Source organism: Phyllobates terribilis, unplaced genomic scaffold (assembly GCF_046119375.1).
Source record: "Phyllobates terribilis strain yellow unplaced genomic scaffold, ASM4611937v1 Scaffold_40__1_contigs__length_11209783, whole genome shotgun sequence".
In the NCBI taxonomy this organism is placed as follows: Eukaryota; Metazoa; Chordata; class Amphibia; order Anura; family Dendrobatidae; genus Phyllobates; species Phyllobates terribilis.
Genome location: NW_027362800.1, coordinates 8,806,257 through 8,820,644, shown reverse-complemented (window position 1 = coordinate 8,820,644; position 14,388 = coordinate 8,806,257). Strand labels below are relative to the sequence as shown.

Sequence of the window (14,388 nt, the reverse complement as noted above, 5' to 3'; positions counted from 1 at the left end):
ATAAACAGACATATTAGGCAAGCATTTTGGAGCTTTCACCTAAATAACTACAGGTGGTGAGATAAGCTGCACAATATAATTGACCTTTCAGTATATTGTTGCACACACACCATCTATTTAGCAAATGCCCTTGTTATCAACAGCAGCCTTTTAAACTCACCTGAGCTAACAGGTATGTGAGCTCGTTACTCTGCTGCGCTTAAAATTTCTTTTTTGGTTTGCTACAATGCCTTTTCTGAAACGTTGTCTCCCTCTGCTGGAACACTGACTTCTTTCATTTAATGCCTGCAGACTATAAAAGAGAAACCAACCCAAAAAGTTTGGTTGATTAGTCTGTGGCATTCTTTTAAACTGTTGCTTATGGCGGTCTCTGTGAGCTTCTCAGTGACATTCAGCCATCCAGGTATCCCGCCTGCAGTAGACGGAATGTGGCAATGGAACGCTGGCTGCACGTGTCATAATAGGCTCTGAGCCTTTATATACCTGCGCACAGCAGCAGCCACCTTCAGTCTGCTGCTGGACAGCCAGCAGCAGCAGCAGGAGAGGTAATTAATCAGCAACCCTCCTGCTAAGGGTAGACAGCTGCTCGTTCCACCCCCCCCCCGCCTTAATTGGTTCTCCTCCCTTCCAACGGTGTTGAGGCGGGTGGGAACAGCCGGGGGTTGAGGGTACTGTGCTAAAAGAGGTGGAGTTATGCAGATCTAAAACGCGTGGATTGCAGCAGCAGCAAGCCGAAAAGTGCAGGCATGTGAGGGATCTAGAGGTTGACAGCATGTCTTCTTAACGGGAGTCCAGGTGGCCATCTCCACAAATGGACTTTTCAGAATCCTTGGGTGGCACCGTAGTCGGAAACCAATTCTGGTTATCGCTTCTCGGCCTTTTGGCTAAGATCAAGTGTAGTATCTGTTCTTATCAGTTTAATATCTGATACGTCCCCTATCTGGGGACCATATATTAAATGGATTTTTAGAACAGGGAGATGGAAAAAGAGCTTGCTCTGTCCACTCCACGCATTGACCTGGTATTGCAGTATCTCCAGGACCGGTGCACCCCTTCTTTAATGCAGTTTCTAAAATCAGAAAGAATTGAATTCAATGCTTTTTGTTCATTTTGCTTGTTTGTCGGATTTTGGGATGGACTCTTTGGCTTTGCTTTTCTTCTCCTCATTGGATTTTTCATGTTAAAAGTTGCAGAAGCCAGATGACAAGCTCATTTTGGTTCAACTTCAGCAACTGTGCATTGCATTGCCATGTAATGTAATGTAATGCAATGCTATCTATCTAGCTCTCCCTCTATACTTCCTTTTGGATAAACAGACATATTAGGCAAGCATTTTGGAGCTTTCACCTAAATAACTACAGGTGGTGAGATAAGCTGCACAATATAATTGACCTTTCAGTATATTGTTGCACACACACCATCTATTTAGCAAATGCCCTTGTTATCAACAGCAGCCTTTTAAACTCACCTGAGCTAACAGGTATGTGAGCTGGTTACTCTGCTGCGCTTAAAATTTCTTTTTTGGTTTGCTACAATGCCTTTTCTGAAACGTTGTCTCCCTCTGCTGGAACACTGACTTCTTTCATTTAATGCCTGCAGACTATAAAAGAGAAACCAACCCAAAAAGTTTGGTTGATTAGTCTGTGGCATTCTTTTAAACTGTTGCTTATGGCGGTCTCTGTGAGCTTCTCAGTGACATTCAGCCATCCAGGTATCCCGCCTGCAGTAGACGGAATGTGGCAATGGAACGCTGGCTGCGCGTGTCATAATAGGCTCTGAGCCTTTATATACCTGCGCACAGCAGCAGCCACCTTCAGTCTGCTGCTGGACAGCCAGCAGCAGCAGCAGCAGGAGAGGTAATTAATCAGCAACCCTCCTGCTAAGGGTAGACAGCTGCTCGTTCCACCCCCCCCCCCCGCCTTAATTGGTTCTCCTCCCTTCCAACGGTGTTGAGGCGGGTGGGAACAGCTGGGGGTTGAGGGTACTGTGCTAAAAGAGGTGGAGTTATGCAGATCTAAAACGCGTGGATTGCAGCAGCAGCAAGCCGAAAAGTGCAGGCATGTGAGGGATCTAGAGGTTGACAGCATGTCTTCTTAACGGGAGTCCAGGTGGCCATCTCCACAAATGGACTTTTCAGAATCCTTGGGTGGCACCGTAGTCGGAAACCAATTCTGGTTATCGCTTCTCGGCCTTTTGGCTAAGATCAAGTGTAGTATCTGTTCTTATCAGTTTAATATCTGATACGTCCCCTATCTGGGGACCATATATTAAATGGATTTTTAGAACAGGGAGATGGAAAAAGAGCTTGCTCTGTCCACTCCACGCATTGACCTGGTATTGCAGTATCTCCAGGACCGGTGCACCCCTTCTTTAATGCAGTTTCTAAAATCAGAAAGAATTGAATTCAATGCTTTTTGTTCATTTTGCTTGTTTGTCGGATTTTGGGATGGACTCTTTGGCTTTGCTTTTCTTCTCCTCATTGGATTTTTCATGTTAAAAGTTGCAGAAGCCAGATGACAAGCTCATTTTGGTTCAACTTCAGCAACTGTGCATTGCATTGCCATGTAATGTAATGTAATGCAATGCTATCTATCTAGCTCTCCCTCTATACTTCCTTTTGGATAAACAGACATATTAGGCAAGCATTTTGGAGCTTTCACCTAAATAACTACAGGTGGTGAGATAAGCTGCACAATATAATTGACCTTTCAGTATATTGTTGCACACACACCATCTATTTAGCAAATGCCCTTGTTATCAACAGCAGCCTTTTAAACTCACCTGAGCTAACAGGTATGTGAGCTGGTTACTCTGCTGCGCTTAAAATTTCTTTTTTGGTTTGCTACAATGCCTTTTCTGAAACGTTGTCTCCCTCTGCTGGAACACTGACTTCTTTCATTTAATGCCTGCAGACTATAAAAGAGAAACCAACCCAAAAAGTTTGGTTGATTAGTCTGTGGCATTCTTTTAAACTGTTGCTTATGGCGGTCTCTGTGAGCTTCTCAGTGACATTCAGCCATCCAGGTATCCCGCCTGCAGTAGACGGAATGTGGCAATGGAACGCTGGCTGCGCGTGTCATAATAGGCTCTGAGCCTTTATATACCTGCGCACAGCAGCAGCCACCTTCAGTCTGCTGCTGGACAGCCAGCAGCAGCAGCAGCAGGAGAGGTAATTAATCGGCAACCCTCCTGCTAAGGGTAGACAGCTGCTCGTTCCACCCCCCCCCCCGCCTTAATTGGTTCTCCTCCCTTCCAACGGTGTTGAGGCGGGTGGGAACAGCCGGGGGTTGAGGGTACTGTGCTAAAAGAGGTGGAGTTATGCAGATCTAAAACGCGTGGATTGCAGCAGCAGCAAGCCGAAAAGTGCAGGCATGTGAGGAATCTAGAGGTTGACAGCATGTCTTCTTAACGGGAGTCCAGGTGGCCATCTCCACAAATGGACTTTTCAGAATCCTTGGGTGGCACCGTAGTCGGAAACCAATTCTGGTTATCGCTTCTCGGCCTTTTGGCTAAGATCAAGTGTAGTATCTGTTCTTATCAGTTTAATATCTGATACGTCCCCTATATGGGGACCATATATTAAATGGATTTTTAGAACAGGGAGATGGAAAAAGAGCTTGCTCTGTCCACTCCACGCATTGACCTGGTATTGCAGTATCTCCAGGACCGGTGCACCCCTTCTTTAATGCAGTTTCTAAAATCAGAAAGAATTGAATTCAATGCTTTTTGTTCATTTTGCTTGTTTGTCGGATTTTGGGATGGACTCTTTGGCTTTGCTTTTCTTCTCCTCATTGGATTTTTCATGTTAAAAGTTGCAGAAGCCAGATGACAAGCTCATTTTGGTTCAACTTCAGCAACTGTGCATTGCATTGCCATGTAATGTAATGTAATGCAATGCTATCTATCTAGCTCTCCCTCTATACTTCCTTTTGGATAAACAGACATATTAGGCAAGCATTTTGGAGCTTTCACCTAAATAACTACAGGTGGTGAGATAAGCTGCACAATATAATTGACCTTTCAGTATATTGTTGCACACACACCATCTATTTAGCAAATGCCCTTGTTATCAACAGCAGCCTTTTAAACTCACCTGAGCTAACAGGTATGTGAGCTGGTTACTCTGCTGCGCTTAAAATTTCTTTTTTGGTTTGCTACAATGCCTTTTCTGAAACGTTGTCTCCCTCTGCTGGAACACTGACTTCTTTCATTTAATGCCTGCAGACTATAAAAGAGAAACCAACCCAAAAAGTTTGGTTGATTAGTCTGTGGCATTCTTTTAAACTGTTGCTTATGGCGGTCTCTGTGAGCTTCTCAGTGACATTCAGCCATCCAGGTATCCCGCCTGCAGTAGACGGAATGTGGCAATGGAACGCTGGCTGCGCGTGTCATAATAGGCTCTGAGCCTTTATATACCTGCGCACAGCAGCAGCCACCTTCAGTCTGCTGCTGGACAGCCAGCAGCAGCAGCAGCAGGAGAGGTAATTAATCAGCAACCCTCCTGCTAAGGGTAGACAGCTGCTCGTTCCACCCCCCCCCCCGCCTTAATTGGTTCTCCTCCCTTCCAACGGTGTTGAGGCGGGTGAGAACAGCCGGGGGTTGAGGGTACTGTGCTAAAAGAGGTGGAGTTATGCAGATCTAAAACGCGTGGATTGCAGCAGCAGCAAGCCGAAAAGTGCAGGCATGTGAGGGATCTAGAGGTTGACAGCATGTCTTCTTAACGGGAGTCCAGGTGGCTATCTCCACAAATGGACTTTTCAGAATCCTTGGGTGGCACCGTAGTCGGAAACCAATTCTGGTTATCGCTTCTCGGCCTTTTGGCTAAGATCAAGTGTAGTATCTGTTCTTATCAGTTTAATATCTGATACGTCCCCTATCTGGGGACCATATATTAAATGGATTTTTAGAACAGGGAGATGGAAAAAGAGCTTGCTCTGTCCACTCCACGCATTGACCTGGTATTGCAGTATCTCCAGGACCGGTGCACCCCTTCTTTAATGCAGTTTCTAAAATCAGAAAGAATTGAATTCAATGCTTTTTGTTCATTTTGCTTGTTTGTCGGATTTTGGGATGGACTCTTTGGCTTTGCTTTTCTTCTCCTCATTGGATTTTTCATGTTAAAAGTTGCAGAAGCCAGATGACAAGCTCATTTTGGTTCAACTTCAGCAACTGTGCATTGCATTGCCATGTAATGTAATGTAATGCAATGCTATCTATCTAGCTCTCCCTCTATACTTCCTTTTGGATAAACAGACATATTAGGCAAGCATTTTGGAGCTTTCACCTAAATAACTACAGGTGGTGAGATAAGCTGCACAATATAATTGACCTTTCAGTATATTGTTGCACACACACCATCTATTTAGCAAATGCCCTTGTTATCAACAGCAGCCTTTTAAACTCACCTGAGCTAACAGGTATGTGAGCTGGTTACTCTGCTGCGCTTAAAATTTCTTTTTTGGTTTGCTACAATGCCTTTTCTGAAACGTTGTCTCCCTCTGCTGGAACACTGACTTCTTTCATTTAATGCCTGCAGACTATAAAAGAGAAACCAACCCAAAAAGTTTGCTTGATTAGTCTGTGGCATTCTTTTAAACTGTTGCTTATGGCGGTCTCTGTGAGCTTCTCAGTGACATTCAGCCATCCAGGTATCCCGCCTGCAGTAGACGGAATGTGGCAATGGAACGCTGGCTGCGCGTGTCATAATAGGCTCTGAGCCTTTATATACCTGCGCACAGCAGCAGCCACCTTCAGTCTGCTGCTGGACAGCCAGCAGCAGCAGCAGCAGGAGAGGTAATTAATCAGCAACCCTCCTGCTAAGGGTAGACAGCTGCTCGTTCCACCCCCCCCCCCGCCTTAATTGGTTCTCCTCCCTTCCAACGGTGTTGAGGCGGGTGGGAACAGCCGGGGGTTGAGGGTACTGTGCTAAAAGAGGTGGAGTTATGCAGATCTAAAACGCGTGGATTGCAGCAGCAGCAAGCCGAAAAGTGCAGGCATGTGAGGGATCTAGAGGTTGACAGCATGTCTTCTTAACGGGAGTCCAGGTGGCCATCTCCACAAATGGACTTTTCAGAATCCTTGGGTGGCACCGTAGTCAGAAACCAATTCTGGTTATCGCTTCTCGGCCTTTTGGCTAAGATCAAGTGTAGTATCTGTTCTTATCAGTTTAATATCTGATACGTCCCCTATCTGGGGACCATATATTAAATGGATTTTTAGAACAGGGAGATGGAAAAAGAGCTTGCTCTGTCCACTCCACGCATTGACCTGGTATTGCAGTATCTCCAGGACCGGTGCACCCCTTCTTTAATGCAGTTTCTAAAATCAGAAAGAATTGAATTCAATGCTTTTTGTTCATTTTGCTTGTTTTTCGGATTTTGGAATGGACTCTTTGGCTTTGCTTTTCTTCTCCTCATTGGATTTTTCATGTTAAAAGTTGCAGAAGCAAGATGACAAGCTCATTTTGGTTCAACTTCAGCAACTGTGCATTGCATTGCCATGTAATGTAATGTAATGCAATGCTATCTATCTAGCTCTCCCTCTATACTTCCTTTTGGATAAACAGACATATTAGGCAAGCATTTTGGAGCTTTCACCTAAATAACTACAGGTGGTGAGATAAGCTGCACAATATAATTGACCTTTCAGTATATTGTTGCACACACACCATCTATTTAGCAAATGCCCTTGTTATCAACAGCAGCCTTTTAAACTCACCTGAGCTAACAGGTATGTGAGCTGGTTACTCTGCTGCGCTTAAAATTTCTTTTTTGGTTTGCTACAATGCCTTTTCTGAAACGTTGTCTCCCTCTGCTGGAACACTGACTTCTTTCATTTAATGCCTGCAGACTATAAAAGAGAAACCAACCCAAAAAGTTTGGTTGATTAGTCTGTGGCATTCTTTTAAACTGTTGCTTATGGCGGTCTCTGTGAGCTTCTCAGTGACATTCAGCCATCCAGGTATCCCGCCTGCAGTAGACGGAATGTGGCAATGGAACGCTGGCTGCGCGTGTCATAATAGGCTCTGAGCCTTTATATACCTGCGCACAGCAGCAGCCACCTTCAGTCTGCTGCTGGACAGCCAGCAGCAGCAGCAGCAGGAGAGGTAATTAATCAGCAACCCTCCTGCTAAGGGTAGACAGCTGCTCGTTCCACCCCCCCCCCCCGCCTTAATTGGTTCTCCTCCCTTCCAACGGTGTTGAGGCGGGTGGGAACAGCCGGGGGTTGAGGGTACTGTGCTAAAAGAGGTGGAGTTATGCAGATCTAAAACGCGTGGATTGCAGCAGCAGCAAGCCGAAAAGTGCAGGCATGTGAGGGATCTAGAGGTTGACAGCATGTCTTCTTAACGGGAGTCCAGGTGGCCATCTCCACAAATGGACTTTTCAGAATCCTTGGGTGGCAACGTAGTCGGAAACCAATTCTGGTTATCGCTTCTCGGCCTTTTGGCTAAGATCAAGTGTAGTATCTGTTCTTATCAGTTTAATATCTGATACGTCCCCTATCTGGGGACCATATATTAAATGGATTTTTAGAACAGGGAGATGGAAAAAGAGCTTGCTCTGTCCACTCCACGCATTGACCTGGTATTGCAGTATCTCCAGGACCGGTGCACCCCTTCTTTAATGCAGTTTCTAAAATCAGAAAGAATTGAATTCAATGCTTTTTGTTCATTTTGCTTGTTTGTCGGATTTTGGGATGGACTCTTTGGCTTTGCTTTTCTTCTCCTCATTGGATTTTTCATGTTAAAAGTTGCAGAAGCCAGATGACAAGCTCATTTTGGTTCAACTTCAGCAACTGTGCATTGCATTGCCATGTAATGTAATGTAATGCAATGCTATCTATCTAGCTCTCCCTCTATACTTCCTTTTGGATAAACAGACATATTAGGCAAGCATTTTGGAGCTTTCACCTAAATAACTACAGGTGGTGAGATAAGCTGCACAATATAATTGACCTTTCAGTATATTGTTGCACACACACCATCTATTTAGCAAATGCCCTTGTTATCAACAGCAGCCTTTTAAACTCACCTGAGCTAACAGGTATGTGAGCTGGTTACTCTGCTGCGCTTAAAATTTCTTTTTTGGTTTGCTACAATGCCTTTTCTGAAACGTTGTCTCCCTCTGCTGGAACACTGACTTCTTTCATTTAATGCCTGCAGACTATAAAAGAGAAACCAACCCAAAAAGTTTGGTTGATTAGTCTGTGGCATTCTTTTAAACTGTTGCTTATGGCGGTCTCTGTGAGCTTCTCAGTGACATTCAGCCATCCAGGTATCCCGCCTGCAGTAGACGGAATGTGGCAATGGAACGCTGGCTGCGCGTGTCATAATAGGCTCTGAGCCTTTATATACCTGCGCACAGCAGCAGCCACCTTCAGTCTGCTGCTGGACAGCCAGCAGCAGCAGGAGAGGTAATTAATCAGCAACCCTCCTGCTAAGGGTAGACAGCTGCTCGTTCCACCCCCCCCCCGCCTTAATTGGTTCTCCTCCCTTCCAACGGTGTTGAGGCGGGTGGGAACAGCCGGGGGTTGAGGGTACTGTGCTAAAAGAGGTGGAGTTATGCAGATCTAAAACGCGTGGATTGCAGCAGCAGCAAGCCGAAAAGTGCAGGCATGTGAGGGATCTAGAGGTTGACAGCATGTCTTCTTAACGGGAGTCCAGGTGGCCATCTCCACAAATGGACTTTTCAGAATCCTTGGGTGGCACCGTAGTCGGAAACCAATTCTGGTTATCGCTTCTCGGCCTTTTGGCTAAGATCAAGTGTAGTATCTGTTCTTATCAGTTTAATATCTGATACGTCCCCTATCTGGGGACCATATATTAAATGGATTTTTAGAACAGGGAGATGGAAAAAGAGCTTGCTCTGTCCACTCCACGCATTGACCTGGTATTGCAGTATCTCCAGGACCGGTGCACCCCTTCTTTAATGCAGTTTCTAAAATCAGAAAGAATTGAATTCAATGCTTTTTGTTCATTTTGCTTGTTTGTCGGATTTTGGGATGGACTCTTTGGCTTTGCTTTTCTTCTCCTCATTGGATTTTTCATGTTAAAAGTTGCAGAAGCCAGATGACAAGCTCATTTTGGTTCAACTTCAGCAACTGTGCATTGCATTGCCATGTAATGTAATGTAATGCAATGCTATCTATCTAGCTCTCCCTCTATACTTCCTTTTGGATAAACAGACATATTAGGCAAGCATTTTGGAGCTTTCACCTAAATAACTACAGGTGGTGAGATAAGCTGCACAATATAATTGACCTTTCAGTATATTGTTGCACACACACCATCTATTTAGCAAATGCCCTTGTTATCAACAGCAGCCTTTTAAACTCACCTGAGCTAACAGGTATGTGAGCTGGTTACTCTGCTGCGCTTAAAATTTCTTTTTTGGTTTGCTACAATGCCTTTTCTGAAACGTTGTCTCCCTCTGCTGGAACACTGACTTCTTTCATTTAATGCCTGCAGACTATAAAAGAGAAACCAACCCAAAAAGTTTGGTTGATTAGTCTGTGGCATTCTTTTAAACTGTTGCTTATGGCGGTCTCTGTGAGCTTCTCAGTGACATTCAGCCATCCAGGTATCCCGCCTGCAGTAGACGGAATGTGGCAATGGAACGCTGGCTGCGCGTGTCATAATAAGCTCTGAGCCTTTATATACCTGCGCACAGCAGCAGCCACCTTCAGTCTGCTGCTGGACAGCCAGCAGCAGCAGCAGCAGGAGAGGTAATTAATCAGCAACCCTCCTGCTAAGGGTAGACAGCTGCTCGTTCCACCCCCCCCCGCCTTAATTGGTTCTCCTCCCTTCCAACGGTGTTGAGGCGGGTGGGAACAGCCGGGGGTTGAGGGTACTGTGCTAAAAGAGGTGGAGTTATGCAGATCTAAAACGCGTGGATTGCAGCAGCAGCAAGCCGAAAAGTGCAGGCATGTGAGGGATCTAGAGGTTGACAGCATGTCTTCTTAACGGGAGTCCAGGTGGCCATCTCCACAAATGGACTTTTCAGAATCCTTGGGTGGCACCGTAGTCGGAAACCAATTCTGGTTATCGCTTCTCGGCCTTTTGGCTAAGATCAAGTGTAGTATCTGTTCTTATCAGTTTAATATCTGATACGTCCCCTATCTGGGGACCATATATTAAATGGATTTTTAGAACAGGGAGATGGAAAAAGAGCTTGCTCTGTCCACTCCACGCATTGACCTGGTATTGCAGTATCTCCAGGACCGGTGCACCCCTTCTTTAATGCAGTTTCTAAAATCAGAAAGAATTGAATTCAATGCTTTTTGTTCATTTTGCTTGTTTTTCGGATTTTGGAATGGACTCTTTGGCTTTGCTTTTCTTCTCCTCATTGGATTTTTCATGTTAAAAGTTGCAGAAGCCAGATGACAAGCTCATTTTGGTTCAACTTCAGCAACTGTGCATTGCATTGCCATGTAATGTAATGTAATGCAATGCTATCTATCTAGCTCTCCCTCTATACTTCCTTTTGGATAAACAGACATATTAGGCAAGCATTTTGGAGCTTTCACCTAAATAACTACAGGTGGTGAGATAAGCTGCACAATATAATTGACCTTTCAGTATATTGTTGCACACACACCATCTATTTAGCAAATGCCCTTGTTATCAACAGCAGCCTTTTAAACTCACCTGAGCTAACAGGTATGTGAGCTGGTTACTCTGCTGCGCTTAAAATGTCTTTTTTGGTTTGCTACAATGCCTTTTCTGAAACGTTGTCTCCCTCTGCTGGAACACTGACTTCTTTCATTTAATGCCTGCAGACTATAAAAGAGAAACCAACCCAAAAAGTTTGGTTGATTAGTCTGTGGCATTCTTTTAAACTGTTGCTTATGGCGGTCTCTGTGAGCTTCTCAGTGACATTCAGCCATCCAGGTATCCCGCCTGCAGTAGACGGAATGTGGCAATGGAACGCTGGCTGCGCGTGTCATAATAGGCTCTGAGCCTTTATATACCTGCGCACAGCAGCAGCCACCTTCAGTCTGCTGCTGGACAGCCAGCAGCAGCAGCAGCAGGAGAGGTAATTAATCAGCAACCCTCCTGCTAAGGGTAGACAGCTGCTCGTTCCACCCCCCCCCGCCTTAATTGGTTCTCCTCCCTTCCAACGGTGTTGAGGCGGGTGGGAACAGCCGGGGGTTGAGGGTACTGTGCTAAAAGAGGTGGAGTTATGCAGATCTAAAACGCGTGGATTGCAGCAGCAGCAAGCCGAAAAGTGCAGGCATGTGAGGGATCTAGAGGTTGACAGCATGTCTTCTTAACGGGAGTCCAGGTGGCCATCTCCACAAATGGACTTTTCAGAATCCTTGGGTGGCACCGTAGTCGGAAACCAATTCTGGTTATCGCTTCTCGGCCTTTTGGCTAAGATCAAGTGTAGTATCTGTTCTTATCAGTTTAATATCTGATACGTCCCCTATCTGGGGACCATATATTAAATGGATTTTTAGAACAGGGAGATGGAAAAAGAGCTTGCTCTGTCCACTCCACGCATTGACCTGGTATTGCAGTATCTCCAGGACCGGTGCACCCCTTCTTTAATGCAGTTTCTAAAATCAGAAAGAATTGAATTCAATGCTTTTTGTTCATTTTGCTTGTTTGTCGGATTTTGGGATGGACTCTTTGGCTTTGCTTTTCTTCTCCTCATTGGATTTTTCATGTTAAAAGTTGCAGAAGCCAGATGACAAGCTCATTTTGGTTCAACTTCAGCAACTGTGCATTGCATTGCCATGTAATGTAATGTAATGCAATGCTATCTATCTAGCTCTCCCTCTATACTTCCTTTTGGATAAACAGACATATTAGGCAAGCATTTTGGAGCTTTCACCTAAATAACTACAGGTGGTGAGATAAGCTGCACAATATAATTGACCTTTCAGTATATTGTTGCACACACACCATCTATTTAGCAAATGCCCTTGTTATCAACAGCAGCCTTTTAAACTCACCTGAGCTAACAGGTATGTGAGCTGGTTACTCTGCTGCGCTTAAAATTTCTTTTTTGGTTTGCTACAATGCCTTTTCTGAAACGTTGTCTCCCTCTGCTGGAACACTGACTTCTTTCATTTAATGCCTGCAGACTATAAAAGAGAAACCAACCCAAAAAGTTTGGTTGATTAGTCTGTGGCATTCTTTTAAACTGTTGCTTATGGCGGTCTCTGTGAGCTTCTCAGTGACATTCAGCCATCCAGGTATCCCGCCTGCAGTAGACGGAATGTGGCAATGGAACGCTGGCTGCGCGTGTCATAATAGGCTCTGAGCCTTTATATACCTGCGCACAGCAGCAGCCACCTTCAGTCTGCTGCTGGACAGCCAGCAGCAGCAGCAGCAGGAGAGGTAATTAATCAGCAACCCTCCTGCTAAGGGTAGACAGCTGCTCGTTCCACCCCCCCCCCCCCGCCTTAATTGGTTCTCCTCCCTTCCAACGGTGTTGAGGCGGGTGGGAACAGCCGGGGGTTGAGGGTACTGTGCTAAAAGAGGTGGAGTTATGCAGATCTAAAACGCGTGGATTGCAGCAGCAGCAAGCCGAAAAGTGCAGGCATGTGAGGGATCTAGAGGTTGACAGCATGTCTTCTTAACGGGAGTCCAGGTGGCCATCTCCACAAATGGACTTTTCAGAATCCTTGGGTGGCAACGTAGTCGGAAACCAATTCTGGTTATCGCTTCTCGGCCTTTTGGCTAAGATCAAGTGTAGTATCTGTTCTTATCAGTTTAATATCTGATACGTCCCCTATCTGGGGACCATATATTAAATGGATTTTTAGAACAGGGAGATGGAAAAAGAGCTTGCTCTGTCCACTCCACGCATTGACCTGGTATTGCAGTATCTCCAGGACCGGTGCACCCCTTCTTTAATGCAGTTTCTAAAATCAGAAAGAATTGAATTCAATGCTTTTTGTTCATTTTGCTTGTTTGTCGGATTTTGGGATGGACTCTTTGGCTTTGCTTTTCTTCTCCTCATTGGATTTTTCATGTTAAAAGTTGCAGAAGCCAGATGACAAGCTCATTTTGGTTCAACTTCAGCAACTGTGCATTGCATTGCCATGTAATGTAATGTAATGCAATGCTATCTATCTAGCTCTCCCTCTATACTTCCTTTTGGATAAACAGACATATTAGGCAAGCATTTTGGAGCTTTCACCTAAATAACTACAGGTGGTGAGATAAGCTGCACAATATAATTGACCTTTCAGTATATTGTTGCACACACACCATCTATTTAGCAAATGCCCTTGTTATCAACAGCAGCCTTTTAAACTCACCTGAGCTAACAGGTATGTGAGCTGGTTACTCTGCTGCGCTTAAAATTTCTTTTTTGGTTTGCTACAATGCCTTTTCTGAAACGTTGTCTCCCTCTGCTGGAACACTGACTTCTTTCATTTAATGCCTGCAGACTATAAAAGAGAAACCAACCCAAAAAGTTTGGTTGATTAGTCTGTGGCATTCTTTTAAACTGTTGCTTATGGCGGTCTCTGTGAGCTTCTCAGTGACATTCAGCCATCCAGGTATCCCGCCTGCAGTAGACGGAATGTGGCAATGGAACGCTGGCTGCGCGTGTCATAATAGGCTCTGAGCCTTTATATACCTGCGCACAGCAGCAGCCACCTTCAGTCTGCTGCTGGACAGCCAGCAGCAGCAGCAGCAGGAGAGGTAATTAATCAGCAACCCTCCTGCTAAGGGTAGACAGCTGCTCGTTCCACCCCTCCCCCGCCTTAATTGGTTCTCCTCCCTTCCAACGGTGTTGAGGCGGGTGGGAACAGCCGGGGGTTGAGGGTACTGTGCTAAAAGAGGTGGAGTTATGCAGATCTAAAACGCGTGGATTGCAGCAGCAGCAAGCCGAAAAGTGCAGGCATGTGAGGGATCTAGAGGTTGACAGCATGTCTTCTTAACGGGAGTCCAGGTGGCCATCTCCACAAATGGACTTTTCAGAATCCTTGGGTGGCACCGTAGTCGGAAACCAATTCTGGTTATCGCTTCTCGGCCTTTTGGCTAAGATCAAGTGTAGTATCTGTTCTTATCAGTTTAATATCTGATACGTCCCCTATCTGGGGACCATATATTAAATGGATTTTTAGAACAGGGAGATGGAAAAAGAGCTTGCTCTGTCCACTCCACGCATTGACCTGGTATTGCAGTATCTCCAGGACCGGTGCACCCCTTCTTTAATGCAGTTTCTAAAATCAGAAAGAATTGAATTCAATGCTTTTTGTTCATTTTGCTTGTTTGTCGGATTTTGGGATGGACTCTTTGGCTTTGCTTTTCTTCTCCTCATTGGATTTTTCATGTTAAAAGTTGCAGAAGCCAGATGACAAGCTCATTTTGGTTCAACTTCAGCAACTGTGCATTGCATTGCCATGTAATGTAATGTAATGCAATGCTAT

At 45.1% G+C, this 14,388-nt stretch overlaps 11 non-coding genes across 11 annotated transcripts; all 11 read left to right on the top strand.

Moving 5' to 3' along the window:
- Window positions 1-864: 864 nt before the first annotated feature.
- On the top strand, window positions 865-1,055 carry LOC141189827 (U2 spliceosomal RNA). The gene has a single exon (XR_012263870.1). It is a non-coding gene; the product is annotated as a U2 spliceosomal RNA (small nuclear RNA).
- A 1,122-nt stretch (window positions 1,056-2,177) lies between these two features.
- LOC141189826 (U2 spliceosomal RNA) lies at window positions 2,178-2,368 on the top strand. Its single transcript, XR_012263869.1, has one exon. It is a non-coding gene; the product is annotated as a U2 spliceosomal RNA (small nuclear RNA).
- Window positions 2,369-3,489: 1,121 nt separating this feature from the next.
- Window positions 3,490-3,680, top strand: LOC141191292 (U2 spliceosomal RNA). Its single transcript, XR_012265290.1, has one exon. It is a non-coding gene; the product is annotated as a U2 spliceosomal RNA (small nuclear RNA).
- A 1,121-nt stretch (window positions 3,681-4,801) lies between these two features.
- On the top strand, window positions 4,802-4,992 carry LOC141189825 (U2 spliceosomal RNA). Its single transcript, XR_012263868.1, has one exon. It is a non-coding gene; the product is annotated as a U2 spliceosomal RNA (small nuclear RNA).
- Window positions 4,993-6,113: 1,121 nt separating this feature from the next.
- On the top strand, window positions 6,114-6,304 carry LOC141189824 (U2 spliceosomal RNA). Its single transcript, XR_012263867.1, has one exon. It is a non-coding gene; the product is annotated as a U2 spliceosomal RNA (small nuclear RNA).
- Window positions 6,305-7,426: 1,122 nt separating this feature from the next.
- LOC141189822 (U2 spliceosomal RNA) lies at window positions 7,427-7,617 on the top strand. Its single transcript, XR_012263865.1, has one exon. It is a non-coding gene; the product is annotated as a U2 spliceosomal RNA (small nuclear RNA).
- A 1,114-nt stretch (window positions 7,618-8,731) lies between these two features.
- On the top strand, window positions 8,732-8,922 carry LOC141189821 (U2 spliceosomal RNA). The gene has a single exon (XR_012263864.1). It is a non-coding gene; the product is annotated as a U2 spliceosomal RNA (small nuclear RNA).
- Window positions 8,923-10,041: 1,119 nt separating this feature from the next.
- LOC141189820 (U2 spliceosomal RNA) lies at window positions 10,042-10,232 on the top strand. Its single transcript, XR_012263863.1, has one exon. It is a non-coding gene; the product is annotated as a U2 spliceosomal RNA (small nuclear RNA).
- Window positions 10,233-11,351: 1,119 nt separating this feature from the next.
- LOC141189819 (U2 spliceosomal RNA) lies at window positions 11,352-11,542 on the top strand. Its single transcript, XR_012263862.1, has one exon. It is a non-coding gene; the product is annotated as a U2 spliceosomal RNA (small nuclear RNA).
- Window positions 11,543-12,665: 1,123 nt separating this feature from the next.
- Window positions 12,666-12,856, top strand: LOC141189818 (U2 spliceosomal RNA). The gene has a single exon (XR_012263861.1). It is a non-coding gene; the product is annotated as a U2 spliceosomal RNA (small nuclear RNA).
- A 1,120-nt stretch (window positions 12,857-13,976) lies between these two features.
- LOC141189817 (U2 spliceosomal RNA) lies at window positions 13,977-14,167 on the top strand. Its single transcript, XR_012263860.1, has one exon. It is a non-coding gene; the product is annotated as a U2 spliceosomal RNA (small nuclear RNA).
- The last annotated feature ends 221 nt before the right edge of the window (window positions 14,168-14,388 follow it).